This window comes from Ursus arctos, unplaced genomic scaffold (genome assembly GCF_023065955.2).
Source record: "Ursus arctos isolate Adak ecotype North America unplaced genomic scaffold, UrsArc2.0 scaffold_20, whole genome shotgun sequence".
In the NCBI taxonomy this organism is placed as follows: Eukaryota; Metazoa; Chordata; class Mammalia; order Carnivora; family Ursidae; genus Ursus; species Ursus arctos.
The window spans coordinates 53,091,273-53,112,151 of NW_026622875.1; the positions used below are offsets into that span (position 1 = coordinate 53,091,273).

The 20,879-nt window shown below is 36.3% G+C and overlaps 1 pseudogene; it reads left to right on the plus strand.

The window, feature by feature from the left end:
• Positions 1–6,512: 6,512 nt before the first annotated feature.
• LOC113254192 (U6 spliceosomal RNA) lies at positions 6,513–6,611 on the plus strand (annotated as a pseudogene).
• The last annotated feature ends 14,268 nt before the right edge of the window (positions 6,612–20,879 follow it).

The window sequence follows — 20,879 nt, forward strand, 5'->3', positions numbered from 1 at the left end:
GGTCATGATCCCAGGGTCTTGGGACCAAGCCCCACATCTGGGATTCCTTGATCAGCAGGGAGTCTGCTTCTCCGTCTCCCTCTCTGCCTGCCACTCCCCCTGCTTGTGCACTCCCTCTCTCTCTCTCTGTCAAATAAGTAAATAAAATCTTTTAAAAAATGCTATTTTACCACAATGTGAGGTTAAATATATGTACAGATTTGCAATTTTTTTCTTTCCATATTTTGATGGTTTATCAGACGGATTTGGGCCTTCTTTTAATGTTTTTGGGAAGTCAGCTCTCAGTTTATTTATTGTTTTATGATAATCTATATTTCTCTCTGGCTACTTATAGTTTCTATTGTTTTGGTATTGTAACTTAAATTATGATATATTGGTATAGGTATTTTTATTATTTTATTTTAGTTGATTTTTTTTAAAACATTGGGTTTAAGGGATTCTTTGGTTATCTTGAATCTGATGATTTACTTCTTTCATAAATTTGGGAAATTTTTCAGTTATTTTTTTCCCAAATATTAACTCTTCTTCCAATTGAAGTTTTCTCCTTAGAATTTCATTTGTCAGCAAGTTCGACTCCTCCCTCATCAGCACCATTTAACTTTTTTGTTTGTATTTTTGTCAATTCTTTAACGTCTGTAGTCTGCTGCATTATCAGACATATCAGCACTCTCACTCTGTCTAATATGCTCTTTAGATTGTTCATTTTCCAATTATATATATTATATATGTATATAAATTAAAATGAAAACAAAAAATTAAAACTATACATTTATCTGTATCTACATCCATGTACATATAATTGTTAGAAGATTTATTCTTGTCTTTTACAAATACATCTGCTAATTTGATATTTATTCCTTCTTCATACATATAATGGAATCTTAAATAATCATACCAATATGATTTAAATATATTCTATCTGATAAATTCAAGATCTGTTGTTGCCATCTTAATATATCTGATCTCAGTTTTGTTTTTGTTTTTGCTTTTTTTTAAAATATCTCACCAGAAACTCTATTCATAGTGGCTTGGTTTCTTGTATATTAGATATATTTATTTATTATTACTGTTTTTGCTATTGTAAAGTCACACTTACTGAAACGTCATCTGTAAACATCTTTGGCTCCTGGGGGTTAAGTTCTAAGTTATGTTTTTCCAGAGAGTATTTTTATTTCCTTTCTCTTCACTTAGGGGCATTTAACCAATGTGGAATGACCTTAAAATGAACTTTTGTCTTTGACAGGGTTTTCATTACACAAATATTTAAATTTGTCTCTATTTTTAGCCACTCTCAAAGTAATTGTGTATGTGTATACATGTATGCATGTATATTTAATTATATTTACTTTATTATATATTACTGTACCCTCTATTCAAAATCAAGGTTGAGATGTAGTTATCTTGTCCATCTCCTACTGTGTTATTTTTTCTTCAGTTCACTGTGGGGTTTGGCTTTAATAAATGTAGACTTACTATCAAGGTCTTGTATGAAACCCGTGTGCATTTCATGGATCTCTGGTCTTATCTCCAGTCTAACGCACAAAACCTGACTTACTTAGCTCTAGGCCATCAGAAATAATCAGATGCTCCAGAAAACGTGCCATAGTCAATACTCAATTTTGTTCTAAATTTACTTTCTTTCTCAATCTCTAGCCTCTGTGGATTGTCTTATTTCATACTACATCTTATATTTTATCCAGGGCTTTTCAAGTACTGTATTTCACAAGGATTGCTCTGGTCACCAAGACCACCATATTGCTAGAACTGAAAATCCAGTTTTGTTACTTTAAAAGTCATAGCTGTCAAAAACAGAATCTAACATATAATTTAAAAATACAGAAAAAAACCCCACCCCACAACAACTTCTATTTCTGAGTTCTACACTCTCCCTTCACACAAACATAAACTATAGTTTAAATGAGTACTTAATTATACACTGGTAACATTGCTAGAGAACTTGGCAGACATTCTACTTTTAGAAGCACTCCACACAGATTTATATATCACATTTTACATAATGAAGACTTCTTTCCCACCTCTTACTAAAGCAAAGTAATAATAATGATAATAATAAGCTTCTTAAAAGAAGGATGGGGATATATCAGGAAGGCTTAGTGAGCTGAGACAAGGAACAAGTTAAGAGTGTTGCAAGTTGAAGGGTGGGTGGTAGATACACTTCAGATACAAGGTAAAAGACTTAGGATTTGTAGCCCCAATTAGATCATATTAGTGTTTAAAGCTTCCCAGATTCTCTGCATTGTTGAGGGAAAGGCACAAAAAGCTAAACATATGCCTGAACTGAACAGCATTTCCCCTGGATTGCACCCATGTGGTGTTTCACATATGGCTGTGCTCCATTTCTCAATCCAAAATAAGGTATAATTTAGACTGCTGTTTGAGTAATTGTCTGAGTACATGGGCAATATTTCTTATTTTTTCTATTGTTTGAAATTGAATAATCAGAAAAGCAGAACTACATGCTTCCAAGCCTGGTTGCTATTTGGTTTTTGTTTCTGAGAATGCTGACTTGCTCAAGAAAGCCTTGAGCCCTTTCATGAGCATGTGCTAAACTGATTAATTGTGCCTGCAAGCTTGGACATGTGGCAAGATGTCCCCTTTACAAAACTATCTGCTATGTAAAACATAGGCAACATGAAGAATATTTCCTTTGCGTTGATTATGGCAGAAGTGATTCTATGCCAGTTCTGAGTCTAGCCTTTAATAAGACTGATAGCTTCTGTTTTGTCCTCTTGGAGACCTGAGCTACCTGGAGATTGTTCCATTATTCTGCTAGAGAGATAATGCAAAGAAATCCTATGATTCCATCGATAGGGAGAGGTTCTATCTAAGATCGGCCTTGAAGGCAACAGCCATATAAATGAAGCCATCTTGGATGTTCCAGACAAACCCACCCGCCAGTTAAACAGCTGAATGACTCCAGTTGAAATCACATGAAGCAGAAAAATTGCTCATCTGAGCTCTTCTCACATTCCTAACCCACAAAAATATGTAATTAAATGAAATTGTTACTTGAAAACAATTTAATAGCAACACATAAATGAAGTACTTGTTAAGCAGAACTTACCTCCTTTGTCAAGAGTTAGAAAATATAATTATTTTGGATATGGAACTTCACTTCACAGTTACGTTGTTCAGGAGTGAACTAGAAATTGGACATTTAGAAGTTTTGTTGTTGTTGTTGTTGACAAAGACATGATGAGAATTTTTACTTCAATAAAGTGATCAGATTTGAGGTGTGCTATCTTCAAGACTCATCTCCTCAGGTAGCCGCTGTTAAGTGGAGCTGTATAAGGGAACTAGAAAGCAAGTAAATAAAGACCATCTGCGAACTGTTTCAAAAATAACTTTTGGTATTGTTAGCTCATACGTAAAACTAACTAGAAGCAAAAAATAAGAAAGTTAATAAGGTTTTGAAGAAACTAAGTTGCCAAAGAGCATTAGCTTCATGTGATAATTCTGTTATTGTTTTGACAAGTCTTAAAACAGCTCTCCGTAGGAAGTGGGCTACAGAGGGTGCACAGGTCTCAAAGAGAACATATACTCCTATAGCCATGTCTGATTTGCCTGGAAAATAATAAATGTGGAGAGCCTCAGGGATTTGCTGCTTTTCATCCAGAAGTTTATAGCTTGTGATCTTTCAGGAGGAGATTCTTAAAACGTCGATTAATTCAAGCTGATTATGTTGAGTCCAGTATATACATACCAAATTGTTTGTTTAGTTGTTCTACCAATGACTGAAGGAGGGGAATGAAAATTAACAAGTTTAATTGTAGATATTTCTATTTCTCCCTTTGATTCTGATAGTTTCTGCTGTATGCATACTGAGGCTTTAGTATCAGTATATCTTCCTGGTAAACTTCTTTTTTTATCATGATAGAATGTTCCATTTGGGTAATAAACCTTGTCTTAAAGTATATTTTGCTCAGTACCTTTTTTTTCTTGTTATAGTGCATGCCATATTTTTTCTATTCCTTTGTTTTCATCTTATCATGTAGACAGCATATAGTTCAGTCTTGACTTTTTTTAACTTTTAATTTTAGTTTTTTTAAGCCAGTCTGAAACTCTCTTCCTTTAATTGGAAAGTTTGGTCCCTTTATACTTAATGAGATTAAGTAAACACTTAAATTTGTGTATCTCATCTTAGTATTGATATTTTTCAGCTCCATCTGTTCTTTGTTTCTCTTTTCTTCCTAGGAAAAGAGCTAGATATGTTTATTTAAAAAAATTCTGATAAGATGAGATTTAACTATTTACTCCATCATGTCACAAACATTCTCTCATTCAACACATTTCCTCTAGTTATATGTCAAAAACTTCAATTTATCCATCCTGACATATCTGTCAGTGGGGTGTAGCTGAGGGAAGACACTGCCACCATTAGTCATCCTCTGTCACGTTGATCTGCACTTGTGTCAACATCCTCTCCCTACATACATAAAACCAGGTGTTAATGGCATATATTGTCAAAGTGAGTGGCTCAATTTATCCAATATACTATCAGGAAATATATCATCAAATGCCATGCTTAATCAAGTGCAGCTGTATGACTAGAGTCTAGTCCTTCTGTTAAAGAAGAAAATGTAGTTAGTCTAACATAGTTTATTTCTGAGTCTTTACTCTCTTCTTCTTCAATACATCCCCCAAGGGCCATTTCATCTTTTTCCCCATAAATTCAGTTTTTCCATGAATTAACTCCTATGTATGTTACTCTCTTGGATAATTCCCTCTCATTTGTGTCCTGCTTACCATTTCCATAACCTCTACCATCATGCAGATCATTGCTCACCTGTATCACCTCACTCACATCTTCACATGCATCTCCTCTCTACTTTCCAGCCTCTACCCCACCAGCATCAGCATCACCCGGAAACAGATAGAAACACAAATTCTCAGGCACCACCCCAGAGTTAATGCAGTCTGGCAATCACCAATGATTTGGAATCACACTCAAGTATGAGAACCACTGCTATACAGATGATTTCAAATATTCCTTCCTACCAACATGTTATCTTTAACACCAATTGCCCTTTCCCACTGAAGCTGCTGATTGAACAGGAATCATACTATTCCACAGAAAATCTGGAATATTTTCTTAATCTTTATCTTAATTATTACCTATAATTTTGAAGTAAATCCAATTTTATCTTTGATTTTTTATTATTATTAACATTTTTTTGGCAAACACTAGGCAAAATGAATTAATTAACATTCAAGTGTGTGTCCTGACACCAAAATTGACAAAAGGTGATCTAGTTTAGCAGTCTGTACACTATGATCGACAGGCGAAATCTAGACCTTCCCTTGTTTTTTTGTGAATAAAATTTTACTGCAACAGTCAAGCTTTTTTTTTTTTGTATTATTTAAGGGCTGCTTTTGATTTATAGTAGATTTGAGCAGTTGTAACAGGGACCATATGCCCTACAAAGCCTAAAAAGTTTTTGATCCCTAATTGACATTGTCACCAGATATTCATTCAATATATATTTATTAAACATATACTATTAATCAGGCACTGTTTCAGGCACTGAGGATTTAGAAGTGAACCAAGGACACAGACCTCTGCAATTATAGAATGTATATCATAATAAGGGAAGGTGGCTGAAAATAAACAGCATACCAGTAAATAATTAATAAGATAATTTCAGAAAGTCATTTGTGTTGTGAAGAAAACAAAGTGTATGCAACAATAGAAAGTGACTGTCCAGGAAGCAGCACCGATGGACTAGGTGTCAGGAGGCTTCTCCAAGGAGACGGCATTAAGCTAAAACCTCAATGAATGATGAAATGACAAAAAGAAACAAGATGTGCATAGTTCATGGGAAGGAAATGACCTTGATTTGTCCTAAAAACATAAAGAAGGCCAGCATGGCTAGAGAAAAGTAAGTACTGGGAAGATATGGGGCCCTGGCTAAATGTTTGCAAGAATCCTGATCAATGACAAATTGTATTCTTTCATTTCCACCGTGTCTCATGGAAGGAAGTGATATTGATTAAAGATTGCTTACTATTCTTTTTTGTGTTAATGATTTATGTTGGTTGTGCTGCAAGCATAAATGATTTTTGCATCAATGGTGAGAAAATTAGGAACTTCTGATTAAAAATTTTAAAAAAAGAGCAAGATTAATGCCCTCTTTAGATACAAGGTTGAAATATTGCTCCTTACTCATCTCTACCTTGATCAGGTTGTTTAAGGCGGCATCATTAAGTCAGACCTTAAAATTTTCCACTTCCCCAAACCTAGGGACGTGAAAAAATACAAAACAAAGCAAAACAAAACTCAAGGGCTATCAGTAATCAAGCAGTGGAAAGGGGCAATAACTTGAACATAAAGAAGAAATAAGTTTAAGAATATACACAAATCTTCTTTTATATTTTTTATGGAAAAAAGTGTTGAGTGTAGGTGCGTAGTGAGGGATGGTAGTTTGTTGGGAACAGGAAAATGTGTTAATGAAACACTAAAAATTCAAATTAAGAATCAACAACTTAGATGCTTGCTTTGGCATCACATACACTAAAATTAGAAAGATATAGAGATTAACATGCTCTGGTGCAAGGACAACATGCAAACACATGAAATGTTCCATGTTTTTTAAAATGGGCAAAGGAGATGTATAGAGATTTCTCCAAAAATGATATACAAATGGCCAACAAGCATGTGAAAAGATACTCAACATCAGTAATCATTAGGTAATTGCAAATCAAAACTATAATGAGCAGTCATCTCATGCTTCTCGGGTGCTGTCGGCGGGAATGAGAAAAGGTGCAACCTCTTTTCTGGAAAACAGCATGGAATTTTCTGAAAAAATTAAAATAGAACTACCAAATGATCTGGCAATTCTACTTCTGTATCCAAAAAACCTGAAAGCAGGATCTAGAAGAGATATTTATACAACCAAGTTCAGAGCAGCACTGTTGACAATAGCCATGAGGTGGAAGCAATCCAAGGATCATCAATGGATAAATGGATACACAAAATGTGGTTTATACTACAGTAGAATATTATTTAGCTCAAAAAGAAAGAAAGGAAACTTTGGTACATGCTTCAATGTGGGATGAACTTAGAGGACATAATGCTAAGTGAAATAAGTCAGCCACTAAAAGATAAATACTGCATGATTCCACTTATATGAGGTATTTGGAGTAGTCAAATTCAGAGACAGAAAGTAGAATAGTTGTAGTCAGGGGTTGGTGAGAGGGGAGAAGAGGAGTTATTGTCTAATAATTATAAAGTATTGATTTTGCAGAACGAAAGGGTTTATGGGGATGGATTGCAGTGATGGTTACACAATAATGTGAATGTATTTAACTGCACTAAACTATAAATCTATAAATAGTTGAGATGTCAATATTATGTTATGTGTATTTTACCTAAATAGATGTTTTAAAAGCTATCAATAACTTGTAGGGGAAAAAAAGAAGAAGACAGGTGTCAACAGATTAGAACAGAGCTTGGGATATTGTAGATCAGAGTAGGTATTGTTGGCTTGTTAATATCACATGAAAATGTCATGCGGATATAAAGGACTGAAAAAACTGATTTAAAATGATTTCCCTGACTTTTAAGAAAGGGCCAATGTGAAGTGATTGTACACATATTCTTGTTTTCTCCTTTTCATATATGTTGAGAACCAGAAGCTAGAAATTAGCAAAAGGTGACCATAGCCATTTATGATTTGACTCTGTTTTATAGTTTCAATTTTTTTTTAAAGATTTTATTTATTTATTCAACAGAGATAGAGACAGCCAGCGAGAGAGGGAACACAAGCAGGGGGAGTGGGAGAGGAAGAAGCAGGCTCATAGCGGAGGAGCCTGACGTGGGGCTCGAACCCAGAACGCCAGGATCACGCCCTGAGCCGAAGGCAGACGCTCAACCGCCGTGCCACCCAGGCGCCCCTATAGTTTCAATTTAAGTTCATGTTTATACTTATTTGAAACAGTATTATCAGTATCACTTTAAAGATTAACAAACTGAGGGTGAAGAGACTGAAAAACTATTAAGTGGTAGGCATTTCCAGTGGAGTTGAATAATTTCCTATTCTTATCAGGGCCTAAAACTTGAGTACTTGGTACTGCAACACCGTGTTTCTTTTCTGAAACTTAGAACCCAATTTCTCTGTGCATCTACATGGACTTTGGAAATGCAGAGAATAAAAAAATGCCAATTTGCAGGAAGCAGCTATTTATAAACTCTTAAACCATTTCCTTTCCACATGGCCCACTCAGAGAGTTTGTTCCTTACTGTTTTCCTCAGCATTGGCCATAATCACAGACTTCATAAATGGCTATGCTATTGGAGACAAAGCCCTGCCTTGGGTTACAAGAAGATGGGAATTCATTACCTGGTTCTGCTATATGCCAAGTACATTAGTGTAGGCAAGACTCAATCACTGCAATTAAGTTTCCTCATCTGTAAAATGATTTCATGTACCTCATAATGTTGTTGTAACAGTTTAGGGAAAAAAACGTGTGCAAGCACTTTAAACAATAAAATTGCATATTAAGTGCAGGCTGTAATTGTCACATAGGTCCCTGTAAATCCAGAAGGAAAGATCTTAACCAAGAGTTAAAGATTACAAAGAAAACCTTTTAAAAATCCTAAAAATAGGATCTTTCAATGCAACATCTATTACAGTAAAACACTCAGATTAAAATATGAGAATATTCCTTTGATAACTTGTTTTGAGAATGGTAGGGAAATAGGAGAGCTTTTTTGTGCCAGAATATTCAATGTTTTAGGTCTTAGTTTCTTATCAAGGAAATATATTTTCTTTATTTTATGCATAAGAAATTATAATTTCGAATCATAGAATCTCACAGTGGGGTCTATAAATATTTTATTTATCTGTAAAAATTAAATCATGAAAACCTTGATTCTGAGAGATTCAGTATTATTTAATGCTGGAAGATTATGGGCCAGTCTGGATTCTAATAATTTCCATAGATTATTTTGATCAAGTTCTTAAATGTTTATAACCTCCTTTTTTTATCTGTTAAAGTGCAGAACAATTTGTTTGGGTTGGTTTGGGTTCTCCACAAACAGTGCCTGAGATATGGATTTGGATACAGCTAATTTGGAAGGTAATCACAGAAAGCAGAGTGAGGGGAAATAGGACAATGAAATAGAAAGGGAAGAAAAGGTAATGAAAGATATGTCTCTAGGCTAGTTTCCCTGGTGGACAACTAAAGCTGAATTGCTCTGGGAATCATGCGAGGGACTCCATAGAATGCATCTCAAAATGATCCCTCCAAAGGGAGGAAAGCTGAGGTATTTATCCACTGACTCCTGTCCCCCACTGGTTGAGGACTTCTCCGAAACTATGTCTGCATGCGGGCTGAGTGGCTCTAAGGTTTCAGAGGAAGTCTGAGAGGCAGGAAAGCAGAGAGCCACTGAAGCAGACATTTGTGGGAGGTGGGTGCTGCCAAGTGTGCTGAAAACAAGTGGGCCAATCAGATGTGGTATAGGCACAAAAGAATGTCTTGTACCTTATTGGTTGTTGTGAGTACTAAGTAAATTGATGTGGGTGTACTGAGAATGGTGCTCCAAACATTGTAAAAACAATAAATGGCAGCTGATGTCTTTATTAGACTAAGAGATTTGTTTATAGACACTACTAATTGGTGGGGATTTTGCTCTGGCTGCCTCATGCTTACCCTTTTTTTTTTCTATACCTTCTCCCCTGTACTCTATTAGTAAGCATATCTTTACATGATTTGCATAGATATGTCTCTGTGTGAATATGATCATTCTTCTCAGTAGCAATTTATACAATTTATTATCTCATCTATGAAGTCCTATTTAAATGGCAACCATTGAAAAACAAGATCAAGTGCTTCATTCAATTTTGTGTAATTGTGAGGACCTAGAACAATTTTACATATAGGGAGATGTTTAATAAATATGCTTCTCAACATGGTTATAAAGTAAATGTCTTTCAGTTGCCCTCACCACTGAGTTTTACCACTGTTTAAAACACATGGCCTTATTACTTCAATGAAAATTCAAATTCATAGCTCCCATTAGCATTGCAGACAATTTCTGGCCTACTTTCCCTGGATATTAATGGAAGTTCAGATCTTTTAATGAGCTTGGTACAGGAAGAATTTTGGTATTCACATAAACTCCTGCCCCTGTCTTAGCCTGGGGCTAGAGAGAAAACAGTCACTATGTTGGTCAGGCAACTGCAAAGATACTTAACTGTCAGAAAAGCCACTATGTACTGCTTAAACAACAAATGCACAGTCATCTTTGGTGTATTTGAATTCCAAATTTAACTTTCTGGACACAACTTTTACTTGGTCTCCTCTTACCTCACTGATAGATCCATCTGATTCACTTTTCTGTTTCCTCCTTATTTCATTGTTTTTTCAATTTTCAGACATCAGGTATCAGCATTTGGAAAGAATCTCTTCATCAATCACCATTCCCTTGTCTGCCTAGTTTTCCCTCCTGAACTTCAGGAGCTTATAACTGATTACGTTCTCAATATCTCAGCTTTGATGGTGTGATGAATTAGACTAGATTTTTAAAAAGCCGCTGATTCTGCCCTTGCTTTATACACATCTTTGCAATGTGATGCTGATGGTCCCATCAAGAGGTTGAATCTTCTTTGCCCCATTGAATCTTGGTTGCACCTGCGACTTCATTGACTAGTTGCATAGAGTGAAAGTGACATTGTATAAGTTGTGAGCGAAGAACTCAAAGGAACTTGCAGTTTCCATTCTCTCCTCTTGCCCTGAAGTTTCCACATAAAAATGCCTGGGATCAGAGCGCCTGGGTGGCTCAGTCGTCAAGTGTCTGCCTTTGGCTCAGGTCATGATCCTGGGGTCCTGGGATCCAGCTCCGCATTGGGTTCCCTGCTCAGTGGGAAGCCTGCTTCACCCTTTCCCTCTGCCCCTCCCCCCTGCTTGTGCTCTCATTCACTCTCTCTGTCTCTCCCAAAGTAAATAAATAAAATCTAAAAAAAAAAAAAAAAAAAAAAGCCTGGGACAGTCTGTTGGAGAACAGGACCATGTGGAGGAGAATGATCCATTCCATCTGAGGTACCCTAGGTCAACCAGCTCCCAAGTGATCCACTTGCCTACTGCAGCTACAAGCGACTCCAAATGAGGCCTGTGGAACCACTCCACTGAGCTCAGACCCAGACGCTAACACAAAGTTACATAAACAAATAAACCACAAAGTTTTGTGGTTAGTGGTTTGTCATATAGCTATAGGTATATGATACAGATGTTGAAAAGATATTGCTAATTTAAGATATGTAAGGATGAACCCTTGGTTATATCCCCCAAACCTAGTACTTCACAGTTTCCCTTTTATGAGATATTGGTAATTTCTATCTTCTAATTCCTCAATCATCCTTGCAAGCTTTCTTTCCCTCATGTCTAAACAAACGATCAACAAATATTGTCAGCTTTTTCTTCATACCTAAATTGGAACACTTCTTTCTATTCTCCATTGCTTATATGCTGCTTCAAGGCAGATGATTGCAGTTAAATTCTGAATTGTTTCATTGCTTCTGTCATGATTCTCCAAAAACTATTCTCCTCATAGCACTAAGAATAATCTTTAAAATCATAAATTATATCAGGTCCTTTCTCTGAACAAAAACCCTTCACTGAAAACAAGTTTTGGTTCCTTACAAAGTTAAACGCACAATTACATGTAACTAGGCAATTCTGCTCCTAGGTATATATCCAAAATAATTGAAAACAGGTGTTCAAACAAAAACTGTAAATGAATGTTCATGGAAACATTATTCACAATAGCCAAAAGGTGGAAACAACCCAAATGTCCACCAATACAGGAATGGATAACCTAATTGTTGTATATTCATATGTAATATTTTTCAGCCATAAAAAGAAATGAAGTGCTGATACATGCTACAACATGGATGGAGCTAAAAAACAGTATACTAAGTGAAAAGTAAGTCACAGAAGGTCACAGAAAGACTTTATGTATATGAAATATCCAGAACAGTTAAATCCATAGGACAGAAAGTAGATAGATGATTACCAGGGGCTAAGGGCATGAAGTCACGGAGAGTAATTCTGTAATGCATTCAGGATCTTAATTTGGACGGATGAAAAGGGTTTGGAGCCAGATGGAGGTGGTGATTGCACAATACTGTAATGTACTACATGAATTGTTCACTTTGAAATAGATAAAAAGGATTAAGAGTGTGTTTATTATGATGGGGACTGAGTAATATATAGAAATGTTGAGCCATTGTATTGTACACTTGAAACTAACATAACACTGTATGTTCATTATACCTTAATAAAAATATTTTTTAAAATGGTTAATTTTAAGTGACTTTCGCCTCAATTAAAAACAAAGTTTCAATGGTTTCTCACGTCACGCAGAGCAGCTGCCAAAAACCTCACAAAGACATACGTGTCCCTGTGTGTTCTAGCCTCCACTCCCACTCTTCCTTTTGCTCTCTCCTCTCCTGCCAGACCCATCACTGTGTTTTTTGTCAAACATTCCTGTGCTCTCTTGTCTTAAGATTCATGTATCCTTGATCTCTCTTGAAGGGATTGCTTTTTCCCTAGATAGTAACACAACTCACTCTCCACTACCTTTTAGTTTATTCAGATATTGTAAAAGATTAATTTATTTAATTTCTTTTTTTTGGTCTATTGAGTCTGTATAGAAGCAAGGCCAGTAATATGCATAATGTCAAAGTGTTGGTTACATCTAGTTCCCTCTGGAACATTTTCCCAGATCCTAAATTGATGCATACTGACCTAAGCTGCCAAAACCTCTGAAGAAAAAGAATATGAGACCTCCAAAGGCAAACATCTACAAATTGTAGGTAAAGTTCACAAAGGAAGGCTGAGTTTCTCAATAGGCTACTAATGTCCCAGCTGCTCGGGGTATCTGTTGTTACGGTGATGGGAGGGATCGTAAAATATTGCACGGAATATTTTAGTTTCATCTTAGTTCCACTGTTTTGACAAAGGCTATAAACATTCTAGAACCTGATTACATTGTACTGTCAGACCTGACTGATTTTTTTTATCCACATGAGATTTGGTTTGCTGCATGTTACTCTAGAAACTCAGAAGAGCTACTAAAAATAAGCATGGTCCCTAGTGGAGGTAACATAAACTGTTTCTTATGAAATAAGCCAAAGACAAGTCAAGGTTTAATATCTATAACCCAGCCTATTATAAAAGGGGTCTTACTGGAATAAAACCTGGAAACAAAAGCTGGAAGTTGGTTGTAGTTGGAATGGAGACACTTACCTAATTTATAATCAGTGATAACCCAGATCTAGCTTAGCCTTTCTGTTCCTGTACTGATAAGGACACTACATAAATTCCTAGAGATATTTACATGCTTCTTTGTATGAAATTCTGCTTGCTTCCACACCTTGGTAAGTATAGCAAGCATTATCAGTACGTCATTTGTGGACAGGAAATGAACTAACTCCAAACTCAGGGAGAATGATGGCATTGGGGCCCACAAGGCATCAGATTTATAAGGAATGGAGGCTAGTATATTCAGAGATCCCTTTTCCATCTACAAACATTCCTCCATCTTCAAGACAATTTACTCTATTTGACTAGATATCCAGAGTTCAGCTCTAATTTGAAATAAGTATTGCTCTTTGCATGGTGCCTAGTTTCCCCTTGATTTTATTTTTTAATTTCTTAAGTGAAACAAGATTTCAACTCTTGGAAGTAATTCTTAGCGTATGGTGGAGCTTACATAGCATCCTGTCTATCGACAGAACTCTCCTTCAATCTCGGGTCTGTAGCTGATCTGAATGCAGATCACTATACTACCAATGAGATCTCCACAAAGACAGAACAGAACGAATTTCCCTATTCATTTGCAGTCACTTATTTTGAATATGCATACGCAGGTTAATTTTTCATGAAAAGTGCACATTGGGTCTACTTTGACAATTATTCCCTTGCTTTAAAATTCCTTTGAAAGAAAAGAGAAAAAATATTATCAAGCTTTTAGCATATGTGCTATATGTATAACTGGCAGGGTTTTTTTTTTTTTTAATGGTTTAGCTCATGATTCACTTCTAAAACACATGAAAAACAACAAATTATTGGAGCAAAGTAGCAAGGATACTTTATGACATAAATAGTAAGAACGTAATAAGTGCTTGAATCAGTTTTAAAAAAGGGTTACTGTTGATGTAACTGCTAGGTATTTAATAAATATTTGATGAATGAATGATATGAGTAACTTCAGTATGATTTTGTATGTTTCTCTTGATCAGATATTGAATTCATTTAACTTCATTCTTTTCATACACAGTAACTTTATCTGGTGTAACTCACATTCAGAAACTGACAAAAATATCTATATATCCATCAATTCACTAATTTTATCTCTTCATCCATTCCATCTTTTATTTTTTCAACTGATGTAGTCATTCATCAAATATTTATTGAACACCGATGACGCCAAGCATTGTACCAGATGTTGAAAATCAAGGAATATGGGACAAACGGTGGCATATAATGGCATATAATGGCATATAATAAAAAAGGGAAAATATAAATTTTATGTGAGCTCGTATTAGAGTCATCTAATCTTCCCTTGGTGAACAAGGTCAGGCTTTCAGAAACAAGCAACATCTTAGCTGTAATTTACAAAGTAAGCAGTACCTAGCCAAGTGAGTCAAGGTAATGGATGGAAAAGGATGTTTCTGACAGAAGAGAAGGAATAACACAGATTGGGCACCTTGGGGAATTGGTGGGAATTCACTATGGCTATAGCTCAAAACCCAGTACTATGAGGACTCAGTGTTCAAACTGGACATCTTTGGAAGCAAGCTAGTGTTTCATAAACCTTTTTGTGTGTATGTGAATGTTCACATAACATTTATTTATACTTCAATTACAACAGATTTTACAGTGTATTATTAATATATTGTTCATGCTTCTCTTTGTCTCCCAAAACAAACCTTCTTAAGTATGAACTTGACACAGAAGTCATGAGATCCTAGAATAGAAGAGCATTATGACTAACAATTATGATTCAAATCTGTTTACTTTGTTTTTATAGAATGTCTGATTTCTTAACTTCTAAACCCTCTCTGCGTACGTAGGTTTTCTTAAATCGGTTGTTCCCATTGGCCTCTCTGATCTTCTGACCTGGGCTAAAAGTAAACTGTGTAAAAATTCAGAACTCTCCCTTATGTAGCTTGCAAATCTGACCCATGACAAATTATTCAGGCATCTCTAAGGTAAGGGAAATGTGCAACTTGAGAAGGTGTACTTGGTAACACAAATACACTCAGAGAAAGGGTTAAAACTCTATGAGAATTGTCTAGTTAAGGAGTAGAAGCCTCAAAGCACAGAAAAGCATTTGAGAGTACGAGAAGTCGTCAAAGGCTCTGTGTGGGGGCAGAGCATCTAGAATGGTTTGGGTTGAGTTATGGTGGAGGACGGATGGCTTGAGAGTTTATACTTGGGACAGTGAGTGAGGGACATAGGAGTGGGCATCAAGGTGGATTAGACTCAAATGTCCCTTGATATGGAGAGAGTTTAGGGGCCGAGACTTACCTGGCTCAGACTGAGAACTGACCCTCAGTGAACCTAGAAACTGCTTTGCCCTGGATGACTGAGCTCATAATTGCAGTTTCAAAAGAAGCCTTAAGAAAACAGTGGTATTTTGAAATTTTTTATAGTTGTATGCAGGCTTGCCGATAACTGTATCCTGCAGTCCAAAATATGCCTAGCATGATTTTAAAATGCCCTCAGACACCCCTCCCAACTTAACTCATTCCAGTGCTTTGCTCACAAACTTTGTGTTCCATTCAGACAAAACCACTGTTTAAATCTATGGCACCAATCCAGCTCCCTGCCCTAGGCTATTGCATTGGCAGGGTTCATCATCCTGATTTCTTTATTGTGGACCACTTCTGACTGCACCTTTCCAAGGAAACTGCCCAGTGTACTCTGTGTTCCCATAGTGCTTAGTATAACATAACGTTTGTGGTTGTGTGTCTCCATACATGTGTTTGTTCCTAATAACCAGTATTTTTCACCTTTATGTTTTCTGTTTTAACCACAAGTTCACTTAAGCAATATACTCCCAAGGGAATAGTCAATATTATAAGCTATTCCTTATCCCATGTTAGTAATTCATTTGCTTCCACGTTTAAGAAAGCATATTAGAATCATGGAAATGATAATTACATTATTAAAAGGAAAAACTTGAATTTATTTTATATAATAGGTAAGTCATCAGTAAATTTCAGTGTTTTGACAAATAACGGTAAATCCTTGTGACATGCTTCACAATTTAGTAGATTCACGAGTGAAGGATGAGGATACCTGGAGTCTTTTGCTTTTTTCTTTGTGTCCCAAGATGGATGTCATGCCTAAAATACTGTCAGAACTTAGCACATATAAGTATAATGATTCTCTGAACGCATGAATCAACTATGTGGTTAATTGACATTATATTCTCATGTAAAGCTATGCTCAGGAAGACACTGAACTTCAAAGGAACTCAATGACATCTAAGTCTCCATCAACAAATGTTCTGAGTAATTAGATATCTGGCACAAACCCCCAAAACCTTCAATTAAGAATTTGAAATCATAGGCCACCAAGATGAACACCTGTGTATTACAGTGTGTATATAGATGGCCATACAAGGGATACAAGGCAAAAACTCCCCTATCTCTTTCTGAATTTTGTTCAGGGAAAACATAGCTATTGAGCACAGAAACTGCAACTGAACTGCCATGGGAGTCCCAGCCATTGTCTGTGTTTAGAGAACTGCTGTGGATGCCTTGAATCAAGGGCAAGTCATCAAAGGCCATGATCAGAACTGTGACCACTGGACCAATATGACATAGACCTTTCAGGGAGGGAAATATCTTCAATCCCTTTGGGCTGTTCCACTTGAGATCAGTGACTCTGCCAAGAACACATTTCAGCTCCTTTGGATTAAGAACAATGTCAGAGGGACTCCTGGTGGCTTAGTCCGTTAAACATCTGCCTTCGGCTCAGGTGATGATCCTTAGGTCCTGAGATCAAGCCCTGCATTGGACTCCTTGCTCCTCGTGGAGCCTACTTCTCCCTCTGCTTGCCACTCCCCTTGCTTGTGCTCTCTCTCTCCTCTCTCTCATAAATAAATAAATAAATAAATAAATAAATAAATAAAATCTTTTTTTTTAAAGATTTTATTTATTTATTTGACGAGACAGCCAGCGAGAGAGGGAACAGAAGCAGGGTGAGTGGGAGAGGAAGAAGCAGGCTCCTAGTGGAGGAGCCTGATGTGGGGCTCGATCCCAGAACGCTGGGATCATGCCCTGAGCCGAAGGCAGACGCTTAACCACTGCACCACCCAGGCGCCCCTAAATAAATTAAATCTTAAAAGAAAAGAACACAATGTCAGAAAGTGTGAAACCATAGATTTTAAAGAAAGTGAGAGGAATAGAATACTCTGCAATTGAAGTCGGTCTCAGTGGGTGGAGTAAGAGCAGGGGTTCTGGAGTCTGTTACCCGGGTTTGCTGTCCAACCTCATCACCTCTTTGCTATGTGACACTGGAAAGGCTACTTAAAGGCACTGTCCCTCTCCTTATTGTGATACCTAGGTAACAATGCCTGCCCTGGAAGGAGGAGGTGAATGGTAGTGATTGCTGGGTGACACTGGGAACGCTACTTAAAGGTGCTGTCCCTCCCTTTATTGTGATATCTAGATAACAATGCCTTCCCTGGAAAGGTGTTGTGAATGCTATGGTCAGACATTGCAAGCATTTCATAGGGTGCAGCTCTTGTTAATACTGAGGGAGTGTTTTGGTTATATAAAAAGGGAAAATACATAGTGCATCTTCGTTGAGAAGTGATGCCTTCTCATCAGTAGCAGAGACTTAAATGCCTTGAACAGGGCAGTCAGAATATCTACCCTTCTATCTCATAAGTGAAATATAAGAGGCATCAGAAGGACCACCAGGTCTCTCCACAGGTAAAGTCACTGCTGTCACATCCTAGTTATCCCAGGCAACAGCAAGTGTTCATTAGAAGCCTTATGAGTTATTTCTCTGCAATGCTGAATCATCACTGCTTACTCCATCCTTTTGCTTCATTTCAAATTTTATGACTTTATATTGTCTTCTTAATCTGTATTTATTTGCACCAACTCAATCAGAAGTTTTCTCATCTGGTCCTCCTTTTCCTAGTCTTCTCACTTTCTAACTTGGGCACGTCTGCTAAATTTCCTCAAAAAAAAAAAAAAAAAACACCCTGGAGCCCAGAACTATCTAAGGTTCTCAAAGTTTTCTGATTTTTTAATGCATTCTTGTTCATCATCAGGTTCTTTTGTGTCCATTTCTTTTTCTTTCAAAAGGCATTGCTATGAATCTACAGTTCTCAGGATGTGATGTTTCCCATGTTTCTGATTGATGAGATGAGCATCTAACATTGAGAGAATTTTAGCATGGCTAAGATGAAGGGAGGATAAGCAGGGATTTCTTTCATCATTGCTGCTGCCACAACTGTTGACCTTCTGCCTCATTTGAATTGCAAGGTGTTGCGTAATTCTCTAGCTCAGACCCTGAGTTCTGGAGACCTCTCACCCCACACACATTTTAGCATAACCTCCACTTAGAGATTTACAGTCCGCTTTGATCTTTTTGCCTCTTTGTGGTTTTTGCAAGTGTTCCTTGACTTAAAGAGAATAACACCATTTTAAAATCTTTTAAACAATTCATTAATCATTTTGCTAATCATAAATAACAAATCTTTTACACAAAACAGAACCAATACTAGTCCATATTGAGCTCCATTAATCATTTATATAATTTGCCTTATATTTTCATCACTCTTGGTGATCTTTGACCTCTTTCCAACTCCATGATCAAATCACTTTTCTTTGAATCACTCTGATTAATTTTTCTTACACAATTGGGTGAATCACCAAACCAAAAGTGATCCTAATGTCCAAAAGTTTGACTTTTGTATTTGTTGATTTTCCCTTCAATTTCTTCTGTGGGTTTGTGATGATAAAGCTATAAATTCATATGTCCTGCTTTATTCCTTTTGAAGGCAGTCTGCTGGTTTCTCATTCTTAATACGTTTCAGAGATATTATATGCACACTTTACTAATGGTTACCTTCCTGGGCAAAGGTTTCCAAAACCTTTCAAGAGACTATTTTTTCCATATTCTCCAATATGCTAACATTCTTTCATTTTTCTAAGAATAAACATGCATGGATCAGTAAACATGCTAGCCAATACCCTGAATAACTCAGGGTGATGTGAGCCTTTCAATGTCTGCCAAGTAAGGAATTCCCTTATCTTCACGTTGGCTAGAGCAATTTTTGCAATGTCTTCATTACTCCCTAATTGTCTATATTTCTTTGCTTCATTTCTCTTGTTAAAGGCAGATTTAAAAAATGAGTTCAATAACTCAGCCGTTTTAGAGCCATCATTAATTTCATGCCCTTCCTCATTCATTAGTGGACCTATTTTCTTGTGGCTTTCTTTCCCTCTGGGTTTTTTTTTTTTTTAATTCTTCTCATTTATTTTAACCCTTTGATCACACTCCATTATGACCATTATGTCTTCCCTAGCAACATGAATAACATCTCAGTGAAAAATTGATTTGGTTTTCTAGGTTCTCTATCATCCCTAACGTAAGTGTTCCTTTAGTTTTTGCTCTGAAAAGTTGTACTATTACTGACACAATTTAAAAAATCTTATTCAGAGGAAATTTATAGGTCATTTCTTTAAAAGAATGCTGAAATATGCTTTATAAGGGTCTTGTACATAAAGGCAGCATCTTTGAACTAAAATTAAAAAAAAAGACAAAATGTCTAAAAACAATTGATTTCTTTTTTTAATAAAATTGTTTTCACTTCATCATACTCTAAAATTCTGTAGTTCAACAACCCTCCCCACTGCAGTCCGGGTTTAGTCTCACATTAGCAGTCCATACTTCTCCAGAATCCAATAAAAGCCATGACACCACTTCCTATCCCCTGCTCCCTGTGGCGTGCAGTTTCCCAAACATTAAGATAGTTCTTATAATAAACAAAAATGTGAATATGAAAAATTCAAATTAAACAAAACATGCCCTTGCAATCTGATTGTTTGAATACAAATCAGGTGTTCAGCTCAATTTTTTTTTCAGCACAATGTTTTTACCTGCATTTTTTATTTCTGAGAATATATCCTCAGTTAAATAGATTTTATATTCACTTTGTCTTACCTGAGGGGTTGCTAGTGGGTGCCCCTATAGGTAGGCAGGTTCTCCTTAGATTTTTCATTCTTTGAAAATGCCATTTTCTTCCATTTCTTTTTCTTCATTCAACTTAAAATTGTTTGTTTCTATGCTAATACCAGCAAAATAACATGAAAAAGAAATGAAACTGAAATTAGCCTGACCTGGATTTGCATCCAAATGGTTCCACTTCTAGGGGTAAACTATCCACAAACTCTTTGAGATTCAATCTCATCTGTAAATGGGAACTATTAGTATCCAGCCACAAGAAAGGGTACTATGAAGGTTAAGTAAAATAATCATAGTAACGTATTTAGAAGAATGTCTTGCCCATAGCAGGTGTCAAAACATGTTATTCTTTTTTTCTCTTTGTTATTGCTACTTTATCCATTGATTTTGTGTGCTCCATCTCCTTTAATCTAGGGCATTTCTTTGAGATAGTTGAATATTGAAATAATAATGAAGAATGTAGGAAATGGGATTTTGTTGTTGCTGTCATCAGTAACAGAGCTAGGTCATTGAGACATCAGATTTAAAGCTTCAAAAGATCTTAGAAACGGTTTAGTCCAACTCTCTTTCTCTGAGGAAAAACTCCTAGAGCCCTCAAATTCACCCAGCCTAACTATGATCTTTAATTTCCTACTGAATTC